Raw genomic sequence first — 15477 nt, forward strand, 5'->3', positions numbered from 1 at the left:
TGATTCGCTCTGTGGTCAGGAGATGGGATGACTTGTGCCCCAGAACTTGTGACACAGCTGCCGTGCCATATAATGGTACCTGTTTTACAAGGGGATAAATGGAGGCCTGGGTCGATTGAGTGATGTGCACAGTAAAGCTGAAGCAGAGCCTGAAATGTAACCCATAAATTCTGACTGCCAGTCCCTCGCTTTGACCACTGTACCCACTAGGGCAGGGGTCTCAAAAACGCAGAATCTGGCCCGTGGAGTTATTTGCTGTGGCCTGCCAAGCTCCTCCCGCCCCCCCCCCCCAAAATTATTTCAGGCAGCTGCTAAGGTCCCCTTACCCGCTGCCTCCCCCCTTCCCAGCACACCGCGTCCCCACTCCTCTGCCTACCTCCAGGTGCTTACGCTTTCCAGGAGGGAGGGGAGAGGAGTGGGCAGCCATGTGCTCAGGGAGGAAGCAGAGAAGAGGCGGGGCAGGGGCGGGGATTTAGGGAAGGGGTTGGAATAGGGGCAGGGAGGGGACAGAGTTGGGGTGGGGACTTTGGGGAAGGGATTGGAATGGTGGCGGGGAAGGGGTGGTAAGAGGCAGCGTGGGGCAGGGCCTCTGGAAGGGGTGGGGCGGGGGCGGGGCCGGGGGCAGGAGGGGCAGCGTCAGTGATGCAGCCCTCGGGCCAATGTGCTTGTCCTCATGTGGCGCTCATGGTCATTTGAGTTTGAGATCCCTGCACTAGGGCCTTGATCTGCTACGTTTTGGTAAAGTGCTATGTAGCTGTGCTCCAACACACACATTAGCAGGGCCTGTGTTTCGGTATGAGAGAAGGTAAGTACCAGAAGCTGGACAGTGTTGAGTGTCCCCCATGAGGAGCAAGATTTTGTGCCTTTTAACCCTTTCTTGCAATAGTTTTGAATACTTGAGACTGTGGGCCAGCTGTTTTTCCAGTACACAACGACAACAAAAATGACAGACTGTTTCCAAGGAACTGTTAATAGGGTTTGAAATAGTCCCAGAACCTTGGTCAAAGGACGGCAAAGTTTGTAAGCTTGCAAAGTGTGGGTGAAATTAAAGTCACCGCTGAATTTTGCTTTTTCCACGAAATAGTCACACCATCAAATACCAAGCATTTCCTACACCTCGTGCTATAAATCTCAGATGTTTTAATTGTATTTATTTTTGTGTCACAAGCTAATCTGTTTAGTTAGGCAACCAGATTTCTTATCATCTGCAATTTCAGAAGCATTTTTTCCCATCTGTTTTATGTGCTGTATCGCAAGATCTGTAATGTTGCAATCCATTTTTCTCCATGAAAGCATTTAACAATCAGTTAGATTGGCTGCTCTGGCAGATTAGATAGGTTTTTAGTCTTGGCCTTTGATGAAATACAAGGGAGAGTGCGAGACAAGGAGTGTTTAAAAAAAAAAAAATCCGCATACTGAAAGGTTTGACTTCTTATCTTCAGAGATTAGCACCCTGCCTTTGCAAACAGCTACCAGAAACTTTAATGAGCCTCGTGGGGACTGGCCATTATCAAAAATAGTTGCTCTTCAGGGATTTGAAGGGCGAAGAGCAGCCACTTTGTTTTAATGAGTAAAAATACGTGGTGCTGCCCATTTCAGCTGCCCAGAGCAGTTTAGCAAAGGAGACCGGGGTTTTCTTATCAGTGCACATCTGGTCTCCTATATGTTTTATTTTAAACATTTTGCAAAATGCAAATAGAATCATTGGACTTGTGACAGCATTAAATCTGACAGTTTAACTACTTGTTTTGTCTGCCTCCCAGTCTAGCCAGCTGGGAAAGGGAGAACAGCAAACAGCCTTCAGATCTTGGCACGGAACATAAAAGGGCAAACTAACATTATTCCAATTTAACAAAAGCATTTCTGATATTCCTGAGGTGGTCTGTCCATCCTGACTCCCTCCCATGCTGTGTCTTTGTGATGGTGCACAGGAACGAGGAGTCCTCTATATCTATCTGTCCACCCATCCATTGTATTAATGCTTAAATAGTCCAGCGGGCATGGCAGGATTTTTCAAGCATGGGAACAGAAAAGTGAAATTGACCATGGTTTTGTTGAAGTGTAGCTGGCTCTTGAGCATATGCTCATGGTGACATGGGCACCTCACAAGTGATCGTGCACAAGATGTGCACGGGGTGGGGAGGGTGCGTACAAACCTGCATGCATGTGAAGGCTGAGTTAAGGGCAAGACGAAAACCAAATCCTATTGTTCTTTGTCTGTTGTGAATTACAATGTCTAGCTTTGATCTGGAGAGTATGAAATGGGGACTAAGAACTGATCAATTTGAGCTGGTTTCCAATTTTTTAGGAGCTATAATGAAAATGTGATTTTTTTTAAAAAAAAAACTCTGATGTGAACTAGTCAGAAAAGCTGGCACAGTGTCAGATTGGTTGGGAGGTTAAAGATATTGTAGAGGTCCTGATGGGTGAAGGGGAAAAAGTTCTGCGCCACCTTTCTGCTCCCCTCAGGAATGGGTGGAGGATTGGTTCAGTTTCTGGTGTAACTTAGAGCACCCTAAAGGCTGCTTTAAATTAGGTCAGCCAGAACAGGGCACTTAAGAGCCCCGCTACTGGTTGCTGGAGCACATGACATTCCCTCTGCTGACACACCTAGGGTGGTGGTGGCCAGGAGGGATTGGCATAAAGCCAGATCTGCTGCCTTTACACCACCTGTCAGTTCCTCTGATATCAGGGGAATATGCAGCTGCCGTGTCATGGCAGCCAGCAATGCCAAGCAGCTAACACTGGTGCTGAGGATCTGGCTCTGTGTTTGAAAGCATAGGGCTGTAATTGTGCACGTGTTTTTACATGCAGAACTCTTGTGGCCAAGATTTTAAAAATAAAGGCCAATGTATTGTCCAAAGTGGACTAGCCTAGCACCCCATGGAGCTGCCATCATGTTTATGTTCTCACATTCAAAGACATCTGTTCAGTAGGCTTTTTGACGAAGGCAGAGGATAGGCTTCCTCCCTATAACAATGAAGAAGTGGAAAGGAATTTCTGTAAGTGAATGGCTGGCTGAGCTCCTGTTGAAAGGATTAGTTTAATGCTACAAGAAAAGGAGTACTTGTGGCACCTTAGAGACTAACCAATTTATTAGAGCATAAGCTTTCGTGAGCTACAGCTCACTTCATCAGATGGTTAGTCTCTAAGGTGCCACAAGTACTCCTTTTCTTTTTGCGAATACAGACTAACACGGCTGTTACTCTGAAACCTGTCTTTAATGCTACAGGGATTGTATTGCAAATGATGTCTTAGGGCACCTAGGGCCTTGGGTGCCGTTTTTTTACTCTAACTACATTTTAAATTTAAATAAATAGATCGTGTGTGCTAGGCACCTTACTAATAGGAACCCTGTTAAAAGCAGTCCTCACCCTACTCTCAGCAAAACATTTCTGAGAAGATGAAACACCAAAATGGTCTCAAAGCTAGGATAGATTCATTCAATTTTGTTTAGCTTTTTATTAGAGGTGGCTGAAAACTAGGAAAATGGGGTGATGAAAAAATTTGAAATTTCCAAGTTGTTTCCATTTCATAAGATTCAAAATTTGTCAGGCTTTTGGGGGGAATAAGGAGGGGGTTGCTAAAATTTTCATGATATTTCTAATGGAATTTTTTTTACCAAAACTGTTTTTGTAATTTCTCACTTAACAGTTTTCAGTCAGAAAAGGCAGGTTTTGGTAAATAAAAAAACAAAAACAAACAAAAAAAAACCTGAGAAAAAAAACAGTTAAAAATAGTGTGGAGAGCTTCACAAAAACCAGAAAATGCTGATCCTTTCACAGGAAGTTTCATTATGGAAAGAAAGGCCATTTTATTGGAAAATAAAATATTCCATTGCTATTGAATTGCGATGGAAAAGCAGTTTTCTCCCATGCATGTCAAAGGTTTGACCAGCTCTCCTTTTAATATTACTTTCCTTTTGGTTACGTTAGCAGGTGCAGCCTTACAGGTTTACAGGAGCACACTGTATCAACACGGCCGTATTGCTGTAAGAGTGCTCGTGTACCTGCATTACGCTGACAGGAGAGAGCTCTTCCATCAACATCCTAAAACCAGCCCAACGAGTGGCAGCACCTATGTCAACAGGAGACCATCTCCCCCCGACACAGCATTGTGCGCACACGCACTTGTGCCGGCAAAACTTATGTCGCTCGGGGTGTGGCTTTTCTGAGCAACAAAAGTTTTGCTGAGATTCGTGCTGGTGCAGAGATGGCCTCAGTGTAGACGCGACATACGCCAGCAGGAGGGGTTCGCCCATCAGCGTAGTTAATCCAGCTGCCTGAGAGGCCGTAGCTAGGTCAACGGGAGAATTCTTCTGTCAACGTAGCGCCGTCTACGCGGGGACTTAAGTCGGCTTAACAATGCCGCTCAGGGGCACAGGAGCTGACTTTCCATTGTGCCGGGGTGTGCTCGAGCCCCAGCTCTGCCCCAGGCCCCACCCCCACTCTACCCCTTCCCTCAAGGCCACACCTCTGTCCCGCCTCGTCCCGCACTGTTCCACCTCCTCCCCTGAGCACGCCACGTCTTCGTTCCTCATCTCCAGCCTCCTGCATTCCACTAAACAGTTGATTGCGGCAGGCGGGAGGTGCGGGAAGGGAGGGAGAGGTGCTGATAGCGGGGCTGCTGGTGGGTGCTCCAGCCCTGGACACCCAGGGAGATGGTGCCTATGCTCAGGGGTGTGAAATTTTTACAGTCCTGACCCACATAGTTAAACTGACCTAATTTTCCAGTGTAGACCAGGCTCAAATTTCACCCTTTGCTATAATCACGTGTGCCTCTGAGTTGGACACAAATGATTATGACAGGAAAGGAGATAAATTAGGCTTGCACCATTTAAATTCAGAGCAGGCCGTATCCCCTGACACTGAAGACAACGTCAGTTTTCTCATTGGCTTCAGTGGGCACAGGATCAGGCCTTACAGTGTTATGCTGAAAACATGCTAAAGGACAGAGGTTTTCCTCAGTAACTTTAACCCTCCGCGGGGACAGCAGCTCAGTGCCTGAATCTGAATGCCTTTGAAATCGATGGAAATACTCCCAATGACTTAAATGGACTTTAGTGAGCCGAGCCTTTATATTTGCATGGCCAGACGCACCTACCTAACTGGGGCCCAACAAATCCAGCCCAACCTCACAGCAGTAGAAAATGATCTGCTGGTTTGTCTCATCAATTAATCTGAGAGTCAGACCAAAGAAGACCTTAATTCTAATACGTGACTATTCCCCTGGTATTCCTGGTGCCTCTGAATATTACTGTTGTTCATTTTCTTCTCTTAGGATTGTCAACAGCCTCTTCCGCAGTGGATACCTTTAGAAACAGCCCACAATATAGCAACTTGTGCCCCACCATCAACCCACTATGTTATCGCTGCCAAAAGGTGTGTAGAAGCTGGAACTAGCTGGGATTTTTCTGCCAGCATGATTTTCCAATGGAAAAGGCAGTTTCTGCAAAACTGAAATTTTCCAGAGGAAAATTTTGATGTTGCAGATGTTTTTCAATTTTCCATCATTTTTCAAAATGAAATATTTACTTTCAGGTTGATTTGATCTGAATTTGAATATTTCAGTTTTTGAGCTGACCTGAAACAGTTTGTTTTGAATCAGTTCAGAAAAAACATTGTTGCATTTCCCTATGGTGCATTGTCTTATCGGAATTGTAGTTCTACACCCCATTCTCTCCTATGGATTGTGCTCCCCGGAGGACTACATCACCCATAAAACAATGTGCTGATTTCCATCTGACTGACCTGCAGCTAGGTCAACAGAAGAATTCTTCTGTCAACCTAGCGCTGTCTACACAGGGACTTAAGTCAGCTTAACAATGCTGCTCAGGGGCACAGGCCCCAACTTTCCATTGTGCCGGGGTGTGTTCATCGCCCATAAGACAATGTGCTGATTTCCATCTGACGGAGCTGCAGGTTGCATTATGGGAGTCACATGATTCTGGGTGAATTATGGGACACGTTGTCCCTCCAGGGAGCCTGACCCATTGGAGAGAATGTGAGCAGGAGCTACTCCTCGTAAGACAATATGCCAGAGGCCAATGTGGTTTAATATTGAAGTGACTAAGAATGACGCATGTCAGGTCACTTCAACAATCTGAAATGATGGAATGTTAAAATGTTGCATTTTGATTTGAAAATGTCAAAATGAAACATTTCAAAATTTTCAAATCCAAAAGTTGCGGAATTTCCATTTCACAGAAAACTTCAAAATTTCAACTTTCTATTCCATTTCAGGACAAAAGCAAAGGTTGAAATGTCCAAATGTCCCATAGGATAGAAATTCCATATTTTGCTCATCTCTAGTGGAATTTAGAATCCAGTGGAACTGCTGCATGCATACAAACCTATTTCATTTTTTCTTCCAAGTGTCTTAATAAAGAGTTGTCACTTTGGATGGGCTATCACCAGCAGGAGAGTGAATTTGTGTCGGGGGGTGGAGGGTGAGAAAACCTGGATTTGTGCTGGAAATGGCCCACCTGATGATCACTTTAGATAAGCTATTACCAGCAGGACAGTGGGGTGGGAGGAGGTATTGTTTCATATTCTCTGTGTATATATAAAGTCTGCTGCAGTTTCCACGGTATGCATCCGATGAAGTGAGCTGTAGCTCACGAAAGCTCATGCTCAAATAAATTGGTTAGTCTCTAAGGTGCCACAAGTACTCCTTTTCTTTTTAATAAAAGAAGGACATCTCTTTTAGAGGGTGTCACTATGCTATGTTCTGTGGTCACACCAAATTTCAGGGTGTCAGCAGGGCTTGAACCTATATTCTCTTGCTATAAAAGCTAAGAGCCCTATCTCTTGAGCTATGGGAAAATCTCATTTAGCAATGGGTCTGGGACTGCTATTCCAATAGCATCCAGTAGAGAGCAGCAGTACATGGACTGGAAGTCCATTTCAGTACAGTACCTTCCTAATAATGATGCTAATTTATCATAGGAGAGTGAAATGACAAAATGGGTCTATTATCAGGTTTGTGAAAAAGTAGTTCAATACCATACCAAGTCATCTTAACTTGAAATGAATTAACATACATTAACATAGACAACAACGTTAACATAGAACAAACAATTATAACAGGCTCTCCCTCATGTCCTGTCAACACCACCAGTGTGTGGAAATACTTTAAGAATATGAGATATGAGGAGAGATTTGTCTTTTCCCCCTGTTCCCAGATTAAATACAAAAGTTTCATATTTTCCAAATTTAGTAATTTTACTGAAATTTTTCAAATAAGCAATTTATTTTAGAAATAACTCCTTAGCCTCAGGGACCAGTTATCTAGGGAACTATTTTTATTAACCGTTGAACAGAAATCCTAGGGGATGTAAACAACAGCTTTCAAAAGATTATGATACAGTACTAATGATTTTTTGTTTTTGTTTTTACAAATGACATGAAAACTGTAGGGAATCTGAAGGATTATTTTAATCTCCATGCGTTACTCTGGGCATTGTTCATATTCTGAGGAAATCAATTTAAGATTTCAGTCTGTCTTGCTGTCTTTTCATGCAAAGAATATATTATTAACGTGCATTTCCTCTGGCACTGGTTCTACATGTGTTTTGAGGCAGGAAGGTATTTTTTTATCTTGGTCACATTTGAAAGGTAGAAAAGCTGTTTTGCCAGTAAGGCAGATTATCCGGGGAAGTACTTTAGGCCAAAAGAAATCATTTGCTGGAATGTCGAGTCAGCATGCAAGAGCTATGGGAAGCTTGACTGAATCTGGACTTCATCTTAAATGGTAGCAGGTTGAATTCTAATGATTTTACTTGGTACTGAAGGAGTTGTCAGTGAATCTCCTAGATGATTCCTAAAGTATCTGGAGCGAAAGGGTGTTCGGAGTGAAATGATTTGGTGCTGAAAAAGTGAGAATGGAAAACAAACTATTCAAAAGAATTAGCTAAATCCAAATGTAAAATCTGATTCTACAGTCAATACAAAGGTTAGAACTTCTACTAAATTCTATGGAAGTTTTACCCATGTAAGATCATTTCCTAGACTTTTGAAAGCTGAGCCCTACCACACCTTTTCAGGAAAATGAAACCAATCATACCCTTCTTCAGTCCTGTCGTGTGGTGTCAAAGGCCTGGCCATCAGCATTAATACAGACGGCATGCTCCAGCTTTCGTGTTGAACCTTCCTCTTTGGTCCTACCTGCTCTGATGTGCCGTTAGCAAAGTTGACACTTCAACTATCCTCGTTGTCATCTGAGTTAGCATTCCTTGAAATGAATGGGGCAGGTCACACCTCAGAACTATTGTTTCAGTCTCTGTGCAAATTCAGGCAGACATTGCTGCATTAGCTACACTTGGGTCTCGTTCTAGTTTCCTTGCAACCATGAGAACTGGAGACTAACATTAAAACAAAAATGAAAACAGGCTCTGGAGAACAATTGTGAGGTCTGTCTGCAACCCCTCACCCCAATTAGACCTTCCCTTCCATGGGGCGTTCTCCACTCTTTGGGAAACACTAGATTAAAGGATTGGACCAATGTTCTCTAAAATCTGTTAACCTTGTGTCCTGGACGATACGTGTAGCTTATCACCAAACTCGGTGTGTATTAGTTTATGAGAAAATGATTTACCAGTAAAATCCCCCTCAAGGGATGATGATAGGCGCAGGAGAACTAGTTTCAATAGAACAACTGATAAAAATTTAGCTTCCGGTTTCAATAGTTTGGCTCTCTGTCCCCCTCTAGTGGCTGGATCACATATAGGTTCATGAGTCTATAGCCTCTGAGCTAACAGAACTGGGTCTTTTCATGTAGACAGTAAAGGCTCAAGCTTTTTAGATCCTAAAGGCCCAAGGTTCAGCTGGCACAGGAATTACTGATACATTAATACAAGAATTACTGGGAGAGCGTCTATGGCCTGTGTGATACGGGAGGTCAGACTAAATGATCATCAATTTTTAGGCAGAAGGATCATTATGAAGTTGTTCTTAAATGTTGCTCTGTGACTGGATGAAATGTGACTGGCAATGCTGAAATAATGGTTTTCTTTTTTCTTAAGTTGTACGTAGGAAACAGTTGGCTAAGTCTCTGGCACCTCCTGACTGTGGATCACAAAGAACCTTAAAAACACTGTCCTCTCCCTCACAGGGCAGGCCATGGCAACATAGTCCCCATTCACCAAGTCCCGGTCGCAGGCTCTGGAGGAGCTCTGAGGAACGTCCAAGGGGGCAGGGGGGAGCGCCACCCAGTCCTGCTCTGCTCCCAGCTCCACTTGGGCTCCATCCCCAGCTGAGGCTCCAGCTCCTGGCTGCAGCCTAAGCGGCCGGCCCCACTCCTGGCGGGGGCACGGACAGATTATATTACAGGTAAGGGGTGGAGGTGGGGTGATATAAAAAGCATGAGGACCACTGCTCTAGCTGGCCTGATCCAGTCCTCCCTACATCTGTGGCTATGCTGACCTGTTTCAGACCCTCCAACTCCAAGCTGACTCCTCACTACTGGGAGCCCCCACAGCTAAGGTGACCAGATGTCCTGATTTTATAGGGACAGTCCCAATATTCAAGGCTTTGTCTTATATAGGCGCCTATCACCCCCACCCCCTGTCCCGATTTTTCACACTTGCTATCTGGTTACCTCACCCACAGCCCCGACTCCAGATGAAAGTGGCTCCTAGTCTGTTCCCTGCCCACCTCCCCTTTCCCTCCATCCCCTGGGTGTTTTGTTCTGGCAGCGGCAGACGACAGCGCCACCTTCAGGTGCAGAAGTATTCCACAGCTTTATGCAGCTGCAGGGGGATCTGAAGCGTGGTTGGAGGATTCGAGGCTGGTCCCCTAAGCAAAATGCTTCTGCAGCTGAGCCCGGTCAGCCAACACCAGTTGTCTCAGTTGGTAAATCTACCAGCAGGTGGCAAATTACTGAAGGACTGTGAGGAGAAGTTGCTTATGCATGGTGGGAGGCTGGGAGTTATTATTTATATGACTGTTACTATGAACAGTATATTGCGCATCCCAATAGCAGATGCATGGACAAAGGCACATCTTCCGTGCATAAATGCCTGTGGGGAAACCCTGCACGGTTGCCAGAGAAGTGGGGGGCTGCCCCCGGGCAGGCAGGTTACTACAGTAATGGCTCAGTGAGGCTCCCTTGTGTGTGTGGGGCTGCCCTAGGGATGGAGAGGTGGACGTAGGTGCCACTCCAGGGGCTGGTCACTGAGGTGAGGGGAGAACAGAGGAGAAAGAAAAGCAAGGAAGGGCCCGGCTGCATGGCCTCTAAGCACCATCTCTGAGCAGGACTGCACTGGGATGCTGGATGAGTATCTGCGGCCCTTTGTGGGCTGGTCTGTGAGACTCAGGATGGGTGTCTGTAGCCTGCCACAGGCTGTTCCATGAGACTGGATGGACACTCAGTTCCTCGATCTCTCTGAGGGGCTGGGCTGAGTGGAGAGGGTCTCACATTTTGTGGCTTGGGGAGTTTAGTGTTGACATTGTAGCAACGTGAAACGTTTGATAATACTGGGTTTATACATGGACTGTTGATGTATCTGGAGTCGAATTCATTCCCGGAGCACCAGCCATCTTATGAGGTCCCTGTCCTGCAAATCCTATCTAATCCCTGGCTCCTGCCTCCTTGCTCCTATTCAACCCCTGCTCCCAGGCCACTGTACTCTACCCCTTCTGCTCTTCTGTAGCTCTCTCCTGTCCCCCCCGCTCCACCTCTGCTCCTATCTCCCACACCCCGGCTCCTGTCCCCATCCCTTGTGCTTCTAACCACCAACTCTAGCTCCTCCCTAACCTTCTGCTCCTATCCACCCCAACCCAGCACCTGCCCCTCCCATGCTGTTCCTATCCAACCCCTCCGCCTCTGCTCCTCCCAACCCTGACACCTGCCCTCTTCCTCTTTGCTCTCCTCACCCCTTGGCTTCTGCAATTCCTTTTCCTGTTCCATCCTTTTCCTCTTTGCGGCCTGGTCCTAGGACCAGGAGCACTGACAGCACAAGGGGAGACAGTCCTGATGCCTGCTACCACAGCAGCCTGTGGCAGGTATATGTGTGCGGAGGAATTGCAGGCAAAGTCCTGCTCAGCCCCCGCACCCCTGGGCTCTCTCTGACAGGCTCAGTTGCTCCATGGGCATTGGTGCATGCACTGTCTGGTTAACACGCAGGAGCTGTGAGGGGATGGAGCATGCTCAATGCGAATGGACTCTTTGGAGAATTTATTTGCCCAACGCTAATGAGCATGTGAGTTTTTCCGAGGATTGTAATTTGGCCAGATTTAGCTGGATTTTCACAGGCATGGCAGAAGGCACATCTTTGCCACAAAGGCCACCACTCTGCCAAATTTCAGATTCCTAAGTTTTTTTCCCCCTAACGTGGGCAAACAATGTATTCTTACGCAATGTCATTCTTAGACGTGAATGACCTATTTTAGCTGAAAGGTTGAGACAAATTCAGCCTGAAGCAGACACCTGGCTTGGAAGATTGCAGACCAAACAGATAAAGATTGGCCAAGTTATAAAAGTGACGGAAAACAGGGCGTAATGGGAAGTGTTGAGCAACCAGTTCTGCCGATTATGCTGGTCAAACTAATTCAGTTCTTTCAACAAAAAGATATCCCTGGCCTGAAAGCCCATAAACGTGCATTGCATAATGGAAACGAATTTAAACAGCACAAACAGGAGCAGTTCTGTATTAAAGCAGCTTGCACCAAAATTGTTTACATCCTCTCCATGACAGCAGTGATAGAGACTGTCATGTTAACCCCTTTCCTTTCAGAATGTGCCGACACTGCCCTCTTGTGCTTTCTTTGTTTGAATGTCATTTGAGCTAGCAGGTGAAAAGCTTGTAACTATGACTTCAGAAGGGCAAGGCGCTGGCTGAGCTGAATTCAGTTGGATCCTGGAATTGTCACCAGTTTAACTCTGTGGAACAGAAATTGAGTGTTCTGATTTTGGAAATTGTAAGTGAGTGGGAGACATCACTGATTTGGTTGACTTAATATACCCTTTCTACATGCACACACATTACGCATCATTTGAAAGCTTATTATATCTGCTTTAAAGTGACGTGGAGGTATCCAATGGTGACATTACCATAGAAACGAGGCTAAACAATGACTCATCAGCACATTAAAATGACCACTTTGAAATATTTGCATTTGTTTCTGTAAGTTTTAATGACTCTGTGAATTATTTCAGGACATAAAATTGGATTTCTTTGTGACCTCAGATGATCGCACAACAATCTAAAGGGTAAAACAAAATCTAGTAATAAATTAGTACAGCTGTAATTGACATGTAAAAGCACTGGTAAAATTTCTAGTCAACATCATTATCATCATCTTGTTCATCGTTATGATCTCTGTCGAAAGTGCATGGGTTACCCCAGTCTTCATTGCCTTGGCATATACACAGTTCTGTGTAAGGAAGATTGTTCTGACTACAGACAGTTGATTTTCTCTAGTTCTTTTTCATGGTGAGTTGGTTCTGGGTGTGTGCTAGGTTTTTCAAATACTGCATGCTCCATAATGGAGTCTGATTGCCTGGGGAGAGTAAGTAACTTCTCTTGCCCATGCTTCAATGATATTTATTCTGATTCTGGACTATCTGCAGACTGTTCTTGAAATACCACTCTACCAATTGAATTGAAAGTATTCTTTCCATCAGTGGTCTCTACTCTGATGTCTCCATTACAGGGCTGAGCAAACTTTTTGGCCTGAGGGCACATCTGGGAATAGAAATTGTATGGTGGGCCACGAATGCTCACAAAATTGGGGTTGGAGTGCAGGAGGGGGTGAGGAGGGCTCTGGTTGGGGGTGCGGCCTCCAGGCTGGGGCCAGAAATGAGAAGTTCAGGGTGTGGGAGGGGGCTCTGGGCTGGGGTGGGATAGTGGGGCATGGGGGCAGGGTTGAGGGCTCCAGCTGGGGGTGTGAGCTCTGGAGTGGGGCTGGGGATGAGGAGTTTGGGGTGTAGGAGGGTGCACCAGGCTAGGACTGAGGGGTTCAGAGGGCAGGAGGGGATCAGGGCTGGGGTAGGGGGTTGGGGCATGGGGGGATGTGAGGGCTCTGGCTGGGGGTGCAGGCTCTGGGGTGGAGCTGGGAATGAGGGGTTTGGGGTGCAGGAGGGTTCTCCAGGCTGCGATTGAGGGGTTTGGAGGATGGGAGGGGAATCAGGGCTGGGGAAACGGGTTGGGGCACAGGAGGGGCTCAGGGGTGCAGGCTCCACGTTGTGCTTACCTCAGGCAGCTCCTGGAGGCAGTGGTACGTCCCTTCTCTGGCTTCTCTTGGAGGCACGGCCAGGCAGCTCTGCATGCTGCCCCATCCGCAGGCACCACCCCTGCAGCTCCCATTGGCTACGGTTCCCAGCCAACGGGAGCTGTGGGGACAGCGCTTGGGGCAGGGACAGCATGTAGAGCGGAGCCCCCTGGTTTCCCCTATGTGTAGGAGCTGGAGGGAGGCCATGCCGCTGCTTCTGGGAGCCGTGTGGAGTGGCCCCTGACCCTGCTGCCCAGCTGCAAGGCAAGCCCCAGACCCGACTCCACAGAGAAATCACTTGGGTCCTTCTATATAGGAAGGGTGAATTCTTGTAGCTTATTGAGGAGCCTGTGTTCCAGGTCAGGACAGAGAAGAAGTAGGAAGCCTGTAGTGAGCTACTTTGCCATTGCAAGGTGGGGAGGGTGAGCTGGGGGAGGAAACAATCGGAGACCCAACACATGTTGTATCTTTCCTGGATTTATTGGGACTATTTTCTGAGTAAAGGCAGCAGAACCGGGTCCTTAACGGGTACACCCTCTTCCCAGCCTGGAAAATGGTTCATGGTCACTCTGCTGTGACACCTTCTCCCACGCTGCTTGGAGACACTAATATTTATCTGCTCAAATGCCCTGTTCCTTATAGATAGTGGCTCATTCATTATCCTTCCATCCTATTTATTTTCTCCATGAGATGTAGATAAATTTCAGTTGGGAAGCTATCATAGACTCCTGTAGGCTTTACAGCTCCTTTAAAATGGATCCCTTTCAACCAAAAGGTGATGCCATAAATATACATTTTTGTCCCCGATGAAGTAAATGCCATTAGCATAAATGAGATGAAAGGTTCAAGCCATTTTAAATCAGGTGGAAGTGCATATTAATTAATACAGAGAGAGAATGTCTTTTTTTGTTTCAGACTATTTTGCTTCCCAAAGTGATTTTATAGCCTTGCAAGCTCTAAAATTTTACTAGAATTTTTTTTTCTGATTGCTTTTGCTTTGCCAGTGGTCCACTCTGTTCTAACCCGCTCTGCTTTCCATAAGAGAAAAGTGCTTTTATGTGGATGCATGTCTGGGTAACCAAAAAAAAATCCGACTTCTGTTTTGAAGATTTTCTTTTGTACCCTTGCGACTAGGTGAAAAACTTTTCTATTAAAACACAATGAGAGAGGAGATTTGATCTGTAACGTTCTCCACATAGTCCCATCCTCATCATTTCTGGCAGTATCGTCCTAGAATGGCATTTATCTTATCATCTTGGCTGACACTAGATACAATGCATGTTAAACTCTCAAGACATATTTGAGCACAATTTCACTGCAGAAAAATATCTCTGTATTTTAGCAAGAAAGATGTCATTTAGTATTTTTATTCTGGTGGCCTTTGGTACTGATCAAAGAGCAGACCCCATTAAACACAGAGTTAAAAGAAAAAGTGGGGTTTAATCCAAAAAAATAGAAGGATAATTCTTCCCCCTTTCTGTTCTGTGTTTGTACAGTGCCTAGCACAATGGGATCCTGATCCATGACTGGGACTTCTAGGCTCTACAGTGATACAAATAATAAACAACAATAATACCCAACCCGTTAGGGTACAGATGAAAGCAGGATCTGAGCTCAGAGAGAGACTCTTGTTTCACCTGCAGATTGCTACAAATTAGAGATGAGCCCAAGCTTGAAAGCGAATTTCCTCCAATGTTTGAACCATGTTGTGGTTGAGGTGTTGGCTTAGTTCCACCTCCAGTGCCAATATGACGGACAAGGAGTATCCTGTGCACTGAGAAGCATTTACTGTTAATGTCTCAGACTGGATGAACCATGGGGCTCAGGCTTCCTTGGAGAGAGAGTTGCCTATCAGTGTCTTGCCTGCACTGATACACATGGACCAAGCGAGGGTTGAAACGGGGAAGAGGAAAGGGCCAGTTCCCACTCTTCTCCCTGACAAAAGCAACACCCACTAACAGGTTGGCCGGTGTGGCGAGAGCACCCCATTCTCTTTCAATCTATTCAAATTTGGGTGAGTGTGGTGAGACACCAGGTAAACTCGTGATTGCGGGGGAGGTGCCCGGATGGAGAGGTGCTGGATGTGCTTGTATATTGCCCTGGGCTGAGAATGATCCCGATTTCTGCTGATGAAAGCAAATGAGGCCATTGGAGTCAGAAGAGTTTGCTATGCTTGTGAAGTGCACCGGGAATATAGGCATGCTTTCACTACTTGACCGCAACGTTTCTTAGGATGTGTAACAGAGACTGACCCCTGTCAGTAATC

Source organism: Lepidochelys olivacea, assembly GCF_965140295.1.
Source record: "Lepidochelys olivacea isolate rLepOli2 genome assembly, chromosome: 7".
Lineage (NCBI taxonomy): Eukaryota > Metazoa > Chordata > Testudines > Cheloniidae > Lepidochelys > Lepidochelys olivacea.